The 16668-nt window shown below is 36.6% G+C and overlaps 1 pseudogene across 1 annotated transcript in view; it reads right to left on the minus strand.

The window, feature by feature from the left end:
• Positions 1–2281: 2281 nt before the first annotated feature.
• The window catches only part of LOC143622647 (uncharacterized), a 34606-nt pseudogene continuing 20219 nt past the window's right edge, over positions 2282–16668 (minus strand). Inside the window, exons 2-19 of the transcript XR_013151760.1 lie at positions 7947–8026; positions 6692–6765; positions 6426–6491; positions 6207–6272; positions 6030–6112; positions 5902–5953; positions 5753–5821; positions 5583–5650; positions 5440–5488; positions 5258–5345; positions 5067–5168; positions 4923–4974; positions 4718–4769; positions 4455–4571; positions 4125–4363; positions 3626–4028; positions 3005–3485; positions 2282–2757 (exon numbers count right to left, since the gene is read on the minus strand). The product of XR_013151760.1 is annotated as an uncharacterized LOC143622647 (transcript). The remainder of the gene's footprint in view (positions 2758–3004; positions 3486–3625; positions 4029–4124; positions 4364–4454; positions 4572–4717; positions 4770–4922; positions 4975–5066; positions 5169–5257; positions 5346–5439; positions 5489–5582; positions 5651–5752; positions 5822–5901; positions 5954–6029; positions 6113–6206; positions 6273–6425; positions 6492–6691; positions 6766–7946; positions 8027–16668) is intronic.

Consider the following 16668-nt stretch of genomic DNA (forward strand, 5'->3'; position numbering starts at 1 on the left):
TGGCTTCCATCGGTCACTTTACAATAACAATAGGAGTTCATGATGAGTTTTGTTTTTCCTTTTAACACATTCATTTTGTGTAGCCACCCCCACCCACCCTACCCCCGCAACGCGGGGTTATAAAACTAGTTTCTCTACATTTGTAGAGAATTCTTATTAGGTAAATCTTATAATTATGTTGATCCTTTTATTTTAGATTTTTATATGTTAAAAGTTTTATAGGATATTTCCTAAGATTCATTCTCCTTTTTTATGTGGATCCATTCTCAGTTGATGAACATGTTCATCCACAATACATAACAACACAAACATCACAACATATAGCACATAAAAAATAAAACAACCACATAACACTTACATCTAATCTTCAATTATAATTATAATTGTGTAAAAGCTCAAAAACCATTTTAGCTCACGTAAAATTAAACAACACATCCACATAATATTTTCAAATAATAGCACACTTCAAATGTATATGACAACAACACATTAGAGTTCATAGTGTTTACAAAACAAAAAATAGCACAACTATAACAACACATTTAAAACAAAAAATAACAAACCTATAACGCAATGAACATACAACACAAAAATAACAAACCATAACAACACATTAGGGTCCATAGCGTTTACGAAACAAAACTACCACAACTGTATCAACACATGATGGAGAATTGGAGTACAAGAGGTAAGATTAAATAATATAAATTATAAATAACTATTAATCACATGCTCATTAAAATAAATTGGACATATCTTTAGGTTTGACGAATTAGACCTCTTACATTTCTTTTTTATTCATGTATACGGATTAATAAAATTTACGTTATAAACAATTGACTTAATTAATGTTTGTTGAAGGAGGTTTTTATAAACTTACAGCACTAAGAAGTTACAAATATGCCCTCCATACCCATTTTAATGACTAATTATTTATATTTGATACTTTAAAAAATCTCAGCCACAGGATAAAAATATGGATGGCTAATATTTGTTCCTACCATTCTCACAATATCTATTTGATCCTTGATATTCATGATTTTCATAAATAAAAAGGATTAATGTAACACCCTAAATAAAATAGCATTAAGAGCGTCTGAAAATATGTAATGAGGGCGTCTGCCCATCTACGTGACAGCCCAAAACTGCCATGCCACTAATCCACTATACTACTGCTTTTAATAGTGTTTCCCATTTCAAATCCACCATCTACTCATCTAGCTTTTGCAATTAACTGGAATAGTCAATGAGAATCATAAACACATCTTTCCATTTTCCTTTCAATTATTTTTTTATAATGTAATTTAAACATTATTTTAACAATGTGGTGGAGTGACACACCTAAATGGAAAAATTCACTATACCTATGCAGTAGTAGTGACGTGAACGACATGTTTCATTTTTTTTTTAAACCGCTACATATGTCTAATATGTGTAATTTTGTTATTAGTGGAGCATGTATTAAAAAGGCGTATATAAAGTATTTTTATATCTGAAGAATTGTCTTTCTTCATTGCTAACTTTCAATCCTCAATGTTTTTAAGTTCTTTGGAATAGTTATGCTATAACGAGTTTATATTTATAAATTTTAAAATACATCATCAAAAGTTAATAAAAAAAATTAAGCAATTTAATGATAACTTATCATAATTCATGACTCGAAACATGACAATATTGTAGGTTGTCACGACATTTGACACGAGCTTTAGTTGGAATAGGTACACGCCACTAAAGATATCACTTGAGTTAGGGTCGCGAATTATCGTCAGGAACTCATAAAAAAATAGCATTTTCTTATGACATGTGAATCATGTCGCATCACATGCATTTACAAATGCATTAATTAATGGATATAACGTCTAATACACGAGAAAACGTAGATACACGATGATGAGGTCGTATACCTCATGCCCAATACACGATAAAATTAACTTGTTAGTGGTGATTTTCTCGCATATTTTTTTTAATTCATTATAAGTTTTGTGAACCATAAAGACCAAAAGTAAGACCGCACAAACAGGCTGTATGAGCCAATTTGTCATTGCTCCTAGGTGCAGACCCTCGTGTTGTGAACCTGAAAGCTAAAACTCATGAGTAGGCATATTAAAGGACCTAAATCACATGCATACATTTCCAAGTTGAGCAATGGATTATATGTATGTGTGTGTCAGTGTGTGTTTTGTGCATATTTGATCTCTCACAGTAATAAGAAAACTAGCAGGAGGAAGAAAAGAATAATCAGTAGTAACATGTCGACATATATTCTCGGTAGTAATATCTCTATATATATGTGGATGACGTAACCACGTGGGACCAAAAGCAGCTATCCCAAAAGACTTGGAACAGTTTTGAGTGTGTCAACAACAAAAAAACCACAATCAGCAGTTACACAGCCAAATAGATACGAAACTGGCTATGTTTTCTATATTAGTATAATATCCATTTCCTCTCCTAATTACCAGGCACCACCATTCCCATTCAATACTGAACCATCTGCACCTTCTTGTAAGCCATTAGCATTTATGTTATTTGCCAGTAGGACTTGCAGATGGGCTGGAGAAAAAGGTCTAGGAGTGCTCAGAACAGGTGGGCTAACATCCGCTTGGACTGGTTGGGTTGGATAAATAATGGACTGACTAAAAGCAACTGAATAAGCCCGGTCCCCCAAACTTCCACGCATGCGACCAACTGGTCGCCACATCAGGTCTGCTGGTGCATTGACCGAACCCTCTTGCATCCTATAAGCTTGGCCAACACCTAGACATGATGAGGTGCACAAAATACAAAGGTTTCGAATTAGTAATCGCCAGGTGGCAATATTAACACGTAAAAGGTGAATAAGTCTTTTAACAGAAACGTCAGATAGGCAAAATTCAAAAAGTTAGCTAAATTGGGAACGGGTCAAACGAGTTGCAAGTCACCAAAGACTATTTAAGCCTCCAAAATCAATTCTCACTGAAACCAAATCATTATCATGATAATAAAAAAGGAATAGTGTTTTAACCTTCCGATTATGTCACAGGCATAGATGAATATGAAGTATGGATTGGAGCCGGAGTCAGTGGTGTCCAGTCACTGATTTGGGAAGCTTGTGGGGCAGTGGCATTGCTATAACGATGGGCTTGTTGGTTACTTATGGAACCATTCGTGGGACTCACATAACGGAGGGCTTGTTGGTTGCTTATGGAAGCAGTTGTGGGACCTAGATAGTGCTGGGCTTGTTGGTTACTTATAGAACCAGTTGTGGGACCTACATAGCGGAGGGCTTGTTGGTTGCTAACGGAACCTACATAGTGGTGGCCCTGTTGGTTGATTGCTTGAGCGATTGTGGGACCCAAATGATTCGACTCTACCATATGGTTGGCTGACTGGTATCGGTAGGAGTTGAATGGTTGACCAGTTGATTGATGAGATGGACCTGAGTGAGCACCAAATTGTTGAGCTGGTTTGCTTGAAACATTTGACTGACCTTGATGAAGCCAATTCTACAGGGAAAGAAAGAGTTAAATCAAGAATAACAATATGGCTCAACGGGTCCATTTTGACCAAAATATCTAACCAGGCAATCTTGCAAATTTAGAGAAATACATTAAATAGAAACTATGAAGGCGGTAATGTATTGTACCTGAAAGCTCATGTTCTCGAACATCGAAGGATTTGAAGCTGCGATCATACGTATTATTTGATGTTGATCCGTAACAGATCTAGAAAATTGTTGCTGTCTATCAATTCCTGCAGGAGTCTGAGTTGGAGGTACTTGAACAGAAACTGGAATTCTGGTCACGTAGGCGCCAGGTGTGGTGTACCTCTGACCATAATCATTACTCATATTATTCATCCTATCCTGTTGAAACTGCATGCCGGAAGAAGGAATTTGACATTCAGCTTGACTTTGACCCTGCAAATTAGGATTCACAGATCTCCAGATTCCATGTGTTGGTAACTGCATATTGTTGGAACCAGAAATGACTGTTTGACCCTGAGAAACAGCAACGTTTGATATGGTATCTGATGTCCTGATTTCAAGTGTCTGTCTTGAAAATGGATTTTCAATATGAGGTGAAGTATTTGTATGAACAGGGTTCATGTTTAAAAGGCTGGGAATTCGATCACTGAGATTAAGTTGGTTTTGCAGCTGAGCAAGAGAAGGTTTTTCTTCATTTTCTTGATGGGCATCAATATCATTACCTCCTTTTGTTAGGTCCATAATATCTTCATCCTTGTCCAAAGAGGGATTAGATTCTTGGTGTAAAAGTGGTTTATCTTGTTCATCAGCATGATCATCACACTCGTTAACATGTTTCCATGAGCCATCCGCAGTGATTTTCACATGTGAAATGGTATCACTGACTTCTTTCAAAACCTAAGGACAAATAAGTTTCTTTCATTAGACGGTTCAAAAACATCAAATGAATAGAAAATGATCAGGTGTAGTATTTGTAGTTACTACTTGCCTTGGCTATTTTCTTGTCAATTCGGATGTCAGTGAAGCATACAGATTGACTACAATGGGGACAACGCCATGACGGTCTTCTTGAGTTCATGTCCACATAGTTTTCAAAATCAAAGCACTGCAAAAAAGAGTCAAAACATATAACAAACATAGGATGATATACAAGCCAGGCACCAAATCAGAAAAGGTCAACACGGTCAAAGTTACCAACACGTGACAATGTAACCAAGTTAAAGCCGTAAGTAATGCAAATTGGAGACTCACCTGAAGATGGTTGCATAAATGACCTTTGACAGGTGTCACGATGCGTTTGAAGCTGTATAAGAAAGAGCCCAGATCCAAAGACATAAATAAGTGGAAGATCAAAAGAAACCACTATATTTTGTTAAAATGAAATGCTATTGAACTGCATTATCTATAGGCAAAAAAATTAGAAATCAACAGCTATAAAAACAAGTCTGGTGCATACCTTATGGGGCAATTTAGCGATATTGTAGATGGCCCTTCAACTATATCGTTATCTATCATGAAAAAACAAACCAAAAACATTAAACAAGAATATGTTTATAATCCTATTGCTTATGTTATTTTATCATACATTACAATAGTATACCTAAATCAGATGCAACAGTGACAGGTTGCATATAATCTGGAAGTTCAGGGCAGCTAGGGTTTGTGATCATACTCATGAAGGCAACAACTATGATATATTTCCCTACCATACAATAAAAGACAGTTAAATATATAGAATTTAAGCAGATAAAAACTATGTTGGAAACAAAGTGCATGTGTAGGATATCATACCATTGAACTGGCCCACCGCTTGAAGAAATTTTGTTGTTCCATACCTAACCAAATCTGTTATAGCTGTTGGAATCTGTGGTCCAGGATCCTGAAAGAAATAAAACACGTTAAAGTATTCACACAGCGCATTCGCTTTGCCACTTGTAGCAGGAAAACCCATGAATCACTCAGTGTATACAAACCTTGTAAATACCAGTTCTCCTATCAATTGCTTTCCCATTCAACAAAAAGCTAGAAATTGAACAGAATCAATTACGGGTCAGATCATTTGAATACATGTGTACTTTGCAAGAAAAATGCATAATGGATTATAAGAATTGTATACCTGACTAACTGAGGGCTTGTGATGCATGATGATGTCTCTGTGTTATCTGTTTGAGCAACAAACAAATACTGTAGTGAAGTTAGAAATAGAAATAACTCTAAACTTTAATCAGAAGACATGATAAAACAAACATTTTTTGAATATGTTAAGTTATAATATAGAAATCTTACTACTTCTTCATCAAGAGATTTTACATTCTTTGCAATATGGAAATCTCTAATAAATGCACCATGCCCCGGCTACAGTATAATAGATAAATGATGATTAGTGTATAGACATTTAAGCTAACATTAGGTAAGACAAAACTGAACACTATTACCGGTGCCTCAATAAATGTGAATATTTCACCCATCTTCATTCTTGGAAAGAACCTAAAATTAATAGAAGCCAAAAGATTAATCAAACAAATACAAACACAACAATCCATATAGTAAGAGTCATAAATACCTTGACATTACTCTTGCGATGCTGTTTTTAACTGTGTTTTCTCCAGAGTTCATATCCTTAACGCTGCAGAAACTTGTTGCAATCTACAATCACAAAACAGTAGTCTTAATAAGAGAATTCGCTACAAAAATGCCAATATCAACAAATATAAAGATATTAAAAAAAACATTTACAAACCTCTGTCCAAAGAGTATGAAGTTCTTCATTATCCTTCTCACGAAACCATCCATTTCTACATGCACCCTGTTATATATAAGGTAACAAGTTTAGACTTCAGAAAGTAAGAATTGCACAGCACATCATCAATAAGATACAAACGTGAATCAATAACATACAAACCCTCAGAACGGTAATTGATGATTTAAATGACTTGAAGAAATTGAGATACAAGAGTACCTTTATAGATATCATCACCATCATTATAGCTGTTAGGATGTTTTCGTCATCAATCCATTGACGTACCTAACCACATAACAGTGCAAGCATGTATTACAATCCTAGTTACATAATCTAACAACTACTAATATGTATATAGGGTATACTTTATAGAACATAGTTGATGAACCAAACTTAAAAAGTTACATCCCATCATGTTGAAGTATGCTTTTTTACTCTCAACAATTTGAAGTTAAAAGTGTAGAACACATTAAAGAGGTCCATACCTCCTTCAATAAAACAGGTAAACTCTAAAGCTCTGCGTGGAATTTCATTGTTACTAACCGCATAGTCAATAGCTCTGTAACAGTCAATGTATATCTAATCAGTAACAAATTACATGTGGTTAAAAAAGATTAGGATGTGAATGTGTAATGTTTAGATGATAGTAAATGATATAAGTGCATAATTTCACCATGTTCAATTTTGTTTCTGGATTTATCACTTGTGTATGCTAATTGCTAAAAACATCCATCCATAATTAGTTTGTTAAACTCAGCGATGATTGTTAATGAGAAATCAAAACCTTCATGACTTACTAAATAATCCATTTGTTAAACCAAATAAGTACAGGCGCAAACTAACCGAGCCGCTCACGAGCTACTCAAGATCAGATTGATAAAAAAGCACGAAACGAGCCGAGCCGAGCCTTATCAAGCCCAAGCCTCAAATAAAGCTTGTTTAGTTATCGAGCCCAACCTCAAGCTTTGTATTGGAAGATTGTTTAGGCTCGCCGAGCCTTATCGAGCCTAGTGTGTTTTTAACTTATTTACTCTTTTTGTACTTCCATGTATTAATTTTACACTACACAGCCGACCTCGAGCCGAGCTTTGGCTCGTTTAAGAAACTTCAAGCGAGCTTGAACCAAACTTAGGCTCGTTAAGGTTCTCTCAAAATACAAAAAATATCATTAAAATTAAGAGTATAAATTAGTTAATAAATAATAAAACATCCAAGCCCTAACTGAGCTCGAGCTTGAAAAAATGGCTTCCGAACCAAGCTCGAACTTTAGAAAAAGAACTCAAAACGAGTCGAGCTCTAGCTCTGCTAAGTCAAAACAAGCCGAGCTCGAGCCTACTAGGGCTCGGCTCCTTTACACCCCTACAGAAATAAGACCTTAAAACCACTAGCACACAAACATGCTTCAAATTACAGTTCTCAAATGACCTTATTTCTACCTTCAGAGAGATAGAAACGAGCATTAGTTACAGCGAACTCGAAATGATTCACTTGAGTTTCTCATATCTCAATCTTAATACACAATTTCCATATTCAGAAGCAAAATCTCCTAAAGAAATTTAGCGAGTGCGAGTGTGAGTGTGTGAAATCGAAGCACGAATAAAGCGTATGAAACCTAGCATTAAGCTTAATAACAAATCACTAACAATAATTATATTTTAACTGAACACAAAACACGCATAAATCATGAACGAGTAACAAATACACAAAATGCACCACACATATTTCCCCTAATGTTACAACCTGGAGAGATGAAGACAGAGACGGCAGATCTTCTTGTCATCCCTCGTGCCACTACGAACGATCAACAATGTCGGAAACCGGGAGAATGTGCACCGGATTGATCACTACTCCAGCCATGCTCTAGACAGTCGTACCAACTGGAATTTAGAGGCGACTACTACTAGTCAGGACAAAAAACTGCAAATGGCGGTGCAACCATTTGTACGAAACTTTTGAAACAATATAAAAGTATTTTTTTTATTAAAGCCAAAGCAAAAAATAATGAAAAACGTCATGATATAGAGAATCCTTGGTTTGGTTGTTTACGGAACTTTACATCAACTTTATATTTTTTGAGAATTTTCATCGGTTATCATGTCAACCTTTTATATTATTACACTCTTTGTGATTCGGTATGTGTCATTCGAGTATTCGACTATCTAACGTGTATTGTATTGGAATCGTTTATTCATTTTCCATATTTTCCTTTTGACCAGTTGTTTAAGGGGGTGTTTGTTTTTTCTTCAAACATCTTCAAGGGAGCAAATGTTTGCAGGCACGCAGACATTACCCTTGAAGACTGTTTGTTTTTTTTCTTAAAACAAATCTGAAGTTATCTTCTTTTTTCTTAAAAGAAAAGCAAGAAAACATTGCTTAAAACATCTTCACAAAAAAACCATACTCTTATCTCTTTGCAACCACCCTCTCATCCACTCCTCCCACCACCGTCCGCCACCACCATCACCCACCGTACGCCGCCACCACCATCCCTCGCCGCCTCCATCCACCGCCACTACCCACCATCCACCACCACTATCACCATCCACCAACACTACCCACCGTCCGCGACCACCACCACCCACCACAATCATTCATCACCACCACCACCCATTGTCGGTCGCCATCACCGTCAACTACCACCGTACACCACCCACCAAAACCGTCCATCACCACCACCATCCACCGCCACTACGACTATCCACCACCACCCACCAAAACCGTCCATCACCACCATCCACCGCCACTACCCACTGTCCACTACCACCGTTCACCGCTTATCACAGTCGTCTACCACCATCCACTTCTATAGTTCGTACACCACCACTCACTTCCACTCATTATGCAGACGTCCAATTTATAAAACAAACAGTATTATATTTTCAGATTGCAGATCTTCAGACCACATCTTCAGTTACAGACATTAAATCGGATGAAATCAGATTGCAGACAGTTTTTGTATTAAAAAACAAACAACACCTTATTGTGCCTATATAATTGCACTTGATATAGGACTTGCCTTATTCTCTCTCTTCACTACAGTGTATTTATTTTTAATGATGTAATACACTGAAATAATAATTCCCTTTTGAACCATCAAAAGTTTTAGATATTATTCGGTACATTGTGGAGCAAGGTCTAATGAGGGGAGGGGGGGAGGGGGGTTTGTTGATGCAAACATTTGGGCCGATGGGGAAGTAGGGGCCACACACACTCTCTCATGTGTATATATATATACATACACACACAGATACACGTTATAAATATTGTTTAATGAGATTTGTTGAGGTTGTATTATGGAAGAAAATTAAGGTTTTTAAGAAAATATTGGAATCTAATATGAAGGTCCAGCATTGTTGATGCTCTAAGGTTATAACTTATGCATGAGTTATTATATGCCCAAAATGAATAAATGTTTGTTAAGAGTTTTTAACTTGCTTCATCATTACAACGAAGAGTTTATCTTGTTTCAAATGTTTATGATAATGGTTAATATTTTATAGTGATTCCATGTTTATGATAAGTATATTACATGGCCATACATATATTTTGTGATTTTATTAAGAAAAATAGTAATAACTTGTGTCAAAATATACTAGTATGATACTATGATATACGAATCGAGCTCTTATATTTTTTTTAACTATGCAGACAAGAAAAAACAATTAGGGTTAGAGATGAAAAAGATTTATAAGACCAAGTGTAGTGGTAACGTTGCCAGCCACGTTATGGGCGAAAACGCGGGGGGTACACCGCCCCCCCCCCCCCCCCCCCCGCGTTATGTGTTTTTTTTGCAAGCGTTGTATACAAAACGCATGAAATGGCACACAAATCAAAAAAAGAGCCGTTGGGGGCCATAGAGCCGTTGGGTTTTTTTTTTTTTTAAATATATTAATTATATTTATACTATATAAACAAACCATATTCATTTTTTTAACACATTCCTTCCACTTTCTACACCAATTATATCTTTTACACAAATATTTCTATCAAAATGTTTCCAAACAACAACCAAAATATTATCGGTTTCGGTCAATATGCCCGTCAAGGCAACCAAAATCCACAATCGAACCAATCTACCGCCCCGACGCCAACTGTACCCGTCCCGCATATGTATGACCCGCAAATGGCCGCGTACATTGCATATCTACAAAACTCTATGCCAAATGTGTTGCCCGGTTTCCAAAACCCGACGGCAAACATTTTTGCCGTTTCGGGTTCCCAACCCGTCCCGAAGACCCAACCCGAGGTCGAGTTCGTGCCGGAGACCCAACCTGTCCCGGAGACCGTAGGTGGTTCGAGCCAACGCGGACGTCCGAGAAAACACGGAAAGAAGTCTGCCGGCGAACCTCGGGTTAAAAAGACGGTGATACCGTGGAGTATCGACGAGTGCGTACTATGTGCTCGTGCTTGGTGCGTGATATCGGAAGATGCCAAATGCGGTAGGTTTTTAAAATACATATATATTTTTTAAAATTTCTTATAACAAACATTAAACTTGTAATGTTTTTATTTTTTTAGCGAATTATCAAAAAATGGGGGTATTTTGGCACAAAATTATAGGGTTGTTCCACGAGCTTGGCGGGGACTCACATCGAGAAAAAGATTTGTTACTGTCGAAATGGGGCGACATAAACACCAAATGCTTGGCTTTCCATACGGTTTACTCTCGGCTGAATCGGCATAGGAGTAGCGGTGTCTCAAACGCGGAAGTCATGGAAAACGCGTTGACAGAGTATCAACATAAGGTCGGGGGCCCTTCAACTACTTTGGCATTTGAAAAGAATAGTTGAGGTTTCACCCAAAATGGGGCATGGTGTTGGATGCCGAAGCCGAAGCCGAAGGTGGTCCATGTAAAAAAAAGTCTAAAACATCGTCTTCGGTTGATTCAGGCACGCCCCGTTCCGACGCTCGAAACTTCAACCTAAGCGATAATGACGCCGTGAATACTACCGAGATGGCTCGGCCGGGGGGTAGAAGAAGCAAGGCCAAGGGAAGGGGGAAAGGGGTCGCTTCGTCGTCGGCAACGGGTTCAAATCCCGAATTGGAAAGTAAATTCAAAGAAATGAACTCTCGACTCCAAGCTTTACACGACCTTGGAACCCAACGACTTCAATTAAATTTGGATGCCGTCGACCTACTTAGAATGAATGAAATGGACAAATACATCGAGGTTTTTTCAAATGAGCTATCCGAAGACGACCCGATAGTCCAATCTCTAAAAGCCACTCGACGAGCGAAAATTTTAGAAAAATATAAATAAATTTTAGTTTTATTAGTTATTTATGCATTTCTTTTTAATTTGATGTATTTTTTTTAATTTAGTTTTTATTTGGAAGTTTAATGTATTTTTTAATTTTATGTTAATTTATTTAAATGATTTAGTATTTAAAAAAACAAATAAAATTAATAATGACTGGGCGCCACGTGACTTAGCTTTCTTGGGACCACTTACTTTTATATATTTAAAGTAAAAAAATAAATACCCCCTCCCTCCCTCTTCATCCTGTCATGTGCACCCACCATCACCACCAACCATATCTTCCTTCTTTCAACATCCAAAACCACCCCCACATGTTTCCGACTGCTACCACTTATACACCCCACCTACCGCCACGGTCGCCACCTCCTGTTGCCGATCGTCGCCACTCCATTCGCCACCAACATAAGAATTTGGGGAAGAAACTGGTTGATTAAATCATACCATAATTAAGATATATATATTGTTAGCATTACAATTTATAGATCTGTGATGGGATTTGGGGAAGAAATTGGTCAACTTTGAAACATCTGTGATGCTTACAATCTGCTATGACGAAATCAACTACAGAGTTTCAATTATTTCACCAAATTGGCCACCATGTCCACCTATTACCGACTACAGCCATCACCTGCCCATTTGTGAAACCCACAAGATAAAGATTGGCCAAAGACAAAAACATGTTTCGCCTACAAACCCTAGATTTTAAACCTAGAAGCGTGGGTTGGAGATAAAGAAAAGATATGCAATTTGGGTTTTTTTCTAAAGAAATAGAGGCGTCAAAGGCGCCATCGCTATTTGTGGTCGCCGGAGAGAGAAGCGGTGGAGATGGCGCTGAACAAAAGACCCGCAATTTCGGCCACGGTATCATCTAATTGTGCACGTAAAACCTGAAATCCTCTGTTACAAAGCTTATAGGGTTCAAGCTGTGGTGGTTGTTGTCGTATGTGGTGGTGGGGTGGTGCTTGTTGGTCTTCGGTTCCGCACTGCTGGCCGGAATTGGTAGTTGGAGATTGGGTGAGAGAGAAAGAGAGAGAGAGTCTAAAATATATTATAAATAAACATGGTAAAAAGACCAATTTACCCTCATGAGTCTTGCACAATATCTGATTTAACTGAAAAATTTAACTGGGTTAGTGACAAAAGACATAATATGAAAGGAATTTGAACATGAAGTATATTTTCTGCCACTTCTTTTGCTAAAGGACGTCCATTGAAAAAACGTTCAAACATAAAGGACTTCTTTTGCCATTTTGTCTAAAACTTTTAGTTTTGTGTATCCTTAAATTAACATTTTCTCTCTTGTAAAAAAATGATTTGCAGTTGTATTTAAAAGCGTAACTTTTAGACTCAGGTATCCGTAAAACTTACTTTTCTTTTCAATATATTCCACACTAAATGGCGTAACTTACATCTCCGGTGTGCTTTCTGAGCTGCATGTCTTTATACACGAATGGGTTATTGTTATACCCGTGTAACTTGTGTTTATGTTCATCAAACTAAGAAATAATATACAGGTAATAGCATATATGTTATTATAAAGGCGTGTATGTCACGAATATTAGTATGAAATTATTCTAACAGAATGTTAAAGAGATAACACCAGAATAGTATATTGTTATGTGTTTTTCTTTTTTAATGATTTATACAAATAAACCATAACAATAACATTCGACTTACCAAAAGTGTAAGAGAGCGTATAACATAAGCCTAACAAATGTTCTGCTATATGATGTAGTTAGATTTTCTTTTCTAATCTTAACATTATGTATATGAGCTCTACATAATTTATACATGAGCTATTAATCTGTTATATATGCGAAGGTAATAAGTAATTCAATTACAACGAAGGGTACGTTATCTTGTTCCATGTGTGCCTAATAGCTTACACTTTAATGCGATTTGCATGTTTTTATAATCATATAACATGTTATGCATGATATGTGTGATTTCATGAAGAGAAATAGTATTATAGTAATGACTTGTAAAATTATGTTCATTATTCCTCATGTATCATTTAATATTTTAATACGTAGAATAAAATTACGGCCAGACTAATATAATAATGTGATACACGAATCTGGTTCTTGTACTTTCTAATACGTACAGATGAAGATAAGGGTCCTACCAGGATGAATAAGACTCATGACGAATTTTAAAAGTTTACTTAATACATAAGGACCACTAACTTAGTTTTCTTATAACTTTGTTTGAAAATATATAAAGGGAAAATCCCCAAATAACCAAAATGAAGAGAGATTCTAAAAAAGTTTCGTTCAAAAATGGGAGCACGGGTGTTTGGTTGAATGTCGCTAAAGTTATAAATAAACTGAAATTGGATGGCAACAATATAGGAGAATTGATAAAAGGTAAACTAGGAGATGGTAAAAAGCTTTGTTTTTGGTATGATGTTTGGGTTGGGAATTTAAGCTTAAAAGGAGGCTTGTCCTAACTTATATAAACCGGGGAAAAAAACAAAAAATCAACTTGTGTAAAGTTAGTGAGTGGTTTTGGAGATGAGGGGAAATGTTTAATTGGACTAGGAATTGGACGAGAAACCCTTACGTCGGACATGGAAAGGGTCGAATGGGAAGAAGTGTTTCCAACTGTAAAGTACCGCGAATTAGAGAAAGGGGGGACTCTTGGGAGTGGATAGGTAATGAGGATGGAGAATTCTTTATGAGCTTTGTAAAGAGGTTGATAATCAAAAGTAAATATTTGAGTAACACTTGTGTCATGAGGTGATGTCACACCCTAATTTACGGTGTGGGCGTGTGACCTATAATTGGTACCGGTTTTGTAAATGTATCAGAGTTTAGCGGAAGTCTTAAAAAAGTATTAATATTTTGAAATATTAATTTATTTATAAAGCCATATTTATAATAAATATTAATGTATCTTTTAAAACATTTTACTAATAAATCTTTATTTACTAATAACATTTTACTAAATGTTTTTATAAACCTCGTTTGATTTTACAAATCATATTATAATGTTTTTTAATAATTAAAAAAATGAGCCATCTCTACCTTGCGAACATCCACTTCATGAATGGCTCCAATTCTTGATACTTTATTTTTCCTGAAATGTTAGAAAATACGTCAGCGATATGCTGGTGAATACGCTGACGCTAAAAAAAATACTTTCTTTTACTTTGTCACCCCTCGAGGGTTACGCAAGCCTCGGCCCATTTTGGCTTAGGAATAACAAAGTTAAAACAACATCATTATAAACTCGAGTCTCAACACTGGGTCACCCCAGCAAAACACCGCAGCGTTTCGACGTACTTAGGTACCATAAATATACACAAGGTCATTCTCACTCGAACATACTTTGGTTCGGCACATCGTGGCTGGAGGTCGTGACCAGGCGTCGTGCGATGTACCCACCGCATTTAACCACATATTTAAGGATCCAGACAAACGTATACTATAGCCTGAAGGCTAGGCTTTTACTCTTATTTACAATGTTTTTAGAGATATTCAATCTCATGTAAAGTTTTACACATAACACATTTGTTTGTTTGAAAACAAGTTTATAAAAGTGGGGCGTATTCACCTTTTCGCTTTGGGATCGGCTTCAACACCGTCCGATGGTCTTTCCCTTGCTATCTCGCACCTATAGTACGAGTATAGCCTTCTCTTTCAGATCAGATTCAATACACCGTCCGAGGATCTTTCTCTCTTCTTTGTTATCTCGCACATATAGTACGAGTATAACTTTTTATTAGTCGAATATATAATCCGGCTTAAAACCTCTAGTCTCTTTGTAAAATCTTAACCTCGATTTTAAATTTCTTTATAAACTTTTAGTTCAAAACATATTTATTTTAAACCTTTAGTTTAAAATATTATTTCTTTCTTTTTTATTTCAAGTTAAAAAAAAACTCTTTCTTTTTAACTTATTTCTTTCACAAGATAAACCTTTAGTTTAATTTGTTTTTTACGTTTCTTCTTTATTAAGAAACGTATATTTTTCTTTTACTTATTATTCAAGAATAATAAACTTAAACTATAACTATCTTCTATTTTTCTTTTCCTTTTCTTTTATAATATGTTTGAACCTATAGTTCAAATCATATATCTCTTATTCTCATATTCGAACATTTAGTCCGTCATGTTTTTGTTGCTAAAATCTACGTTTTCCAACAACGTATATCATTTATTTTGATAATAATTATAAACAATAAACAATATATAATATTCTTATCTTTATTTATTAATAAAGATTCTTTTATTATTTCTTTATTTTTTCTCTTCATATTATTATTCAAACTTTATTTAAATAAGAATCATGCTTTATTTATAATAAAGATTTATACTTTTATCTTTATATTTTCTTTTGTTTATTTTCGAGGTATTGGCCATACCATTGACTAGGGTCTAAGCCTTTATTATTTTATTAATATTTTATTCGGGCATTATGCCTACCTTGTTTGCCTTATTAATTTCTAAACTCACGGGCAGCACTTCGATGTTGGCACGTATACCGAGAATCATGATTAGCATCTCCTTGGCACGCAAATCGAGGCACACCAGTCTTCAAGTCTCGTCGGCACGCATTTCGAGGCAGGTTGTCGGGTCGTCTCGGGTCGGCGCGTGCCTCGAGGCGGAACGTCGGGTCATTTCGAATGGAACGTCAGGTTGTCTCGGGTCGGCACGTACTTAGAGGTGGAACGTCGAGTCGTACCGGGTTAGCACGTACTTCGAGGTGGAACGTCATGTCGTACCGGGTCGGCACGTACTTCGAGGTAGAATGTTGGGTCGTACCGGGTCGACACGTATTTCGAGGCGATGTCTTCGGTATGCCGGGGTATCTTTGGTTTATGGCACGGATTACGAGGTTTAGTGTCGGGTTTTTGGCACGGAAAATGAGGAGGTCGGTGACACGTTTTACGAGGCAATTTCTAGAGAGAGAATGTGTGTTCTAGAGAGAGAGATATGTGTGAGAATGGTGTGTGTGAAATGAGAGGCTTGAAGCCTCTATTTATATGCAATTTTTGGTTCATCATCGCGATACGCGATGGACTAAAGAATAGCCGTCGCGTACCGCGACAAGCTATGGTGAGTCACCATGTAGGTTTGCCACGTGGCAGATGCGGTGCCACGTGGTGACATGTGGCGAGCTTTATGCCACATTGTGACACGTGGCAGGACACGTGTCACAGTGTCATGGCTTTATGCCACGTTGTGACACGTGGCGGCT

Source organism: Bidens hawaiensis, unplaced genomic scaffold, assembly GCF_021521415.1.
Source record: "Bidens hawaiensis isolate Kalapana, Puna unplaced genomic scaffold, B.hawaiensis_p1.1 tig00000369_1, whole genome shotgun sequence".
Taxonomy (NCBI): Eukaryota; Viridiplantae; Streptophyta; class Magnoliopsida; order Asterales; family Asteraceae; genus Bidens; species Bidens hawaiensis.